This window comes from Rattus norvegicus, chromosome 1, assembly GCF_021556685.1.
Source record: "Rattus norvegicus strain SHRSP/BbbUtx chromosome 1, alternate assembly SHRSP_T2T, whole genome shotgun sequence".
NCBI lineage: Eukaryota > Metazoa > Chordata > Mammalia > Rodentia > Muridae > Rattus > Rattus norvegicus.
The window spans coordinates 252,283,795-252,284,586 of record NC_141534.1 but is presented as its reverse complement, the minus strand read 5'-3'; the positions used below and the strand labels follow the sequence as shown (position 1 = coordinate 252,284,586).

At 35.2% G+C, this 792-nt stretch overlaps 1 non-coding gene across 1 annotated transcript; it reads left to right on the top strand.

The window, feature by feature from the left end:
* The first annotated feature begins 387 nt into the window (after positions 1 to 387).
* Positions 388 to 495, top strand: LOC120100134 (U6 spliceosomal RNA). Its single transcript, XR_015656234.1, has one exon. It is a non-coding gene; the product is annotated as a U6 spliceosomal RNA (small nuclear RNA).
* Positions 496 to 792: the final 297 nt, after the last annotated feature.

Here is a 792-nt window from a genome sequence, read left to right as displayed (position 1 = left end):
TTACATCCAGTAAATAAAATGGTAATGAGACTGAGCAAAATGAAAAAATAATGAAAATAATATCTGAGTCACACAGTATTAGGCTTCATGAACTGATGTATGGATCTAGATGATTTCAGTGTGGGATCCAGTATTGATGTGAGTATTTCATGGACTGATATACAGATCTAGATTAGTGGTTCTAAACATTGGTGGTCAAATATCAGATATCCTATGTATCTGATATTTATATTATAATTCATAATACTTGCAAAATTCTGGTAATGAAGTAGCAATTAAATAATGTTATTTTTGGTGCTTACCACAACATGAGAAACCACATCAAAGTGTTGCATCATTAGGAAGGTTGAGAACCATTTACACAGATGATTTAAAAATGTGTATACTGTGCTCGCTTCGGCAGCACATATACTAAAAATTGGAACGATACAGAGAAGATTAGCATGGCCCCTGCGCAAGGATGACACGCAAATTCGTGAAGCGTTCCATATTTTTGAGCACATCAAAACAATCATCCACCATGATCAAGTAGGCTTCATCCCAGGCATGCAGGGATGGTTTAATATACGGAAAACCATCAACGTGATCCATTATATAAACAAACTGAAAGAACAGAACCACATGATCATTTCATTAGATGCTGAGAAAGCATTTGACAAAATTCAACACCCCTTCATGATAAAAGTCCTGGAAAGAATAGGAATTCAAGGCCCATACCTAAACATAGTAAAAGCCATATACAGCAAACCAGTTGCTAACATTAAACTAAATGGAGAGAAACTTGAAGCAATC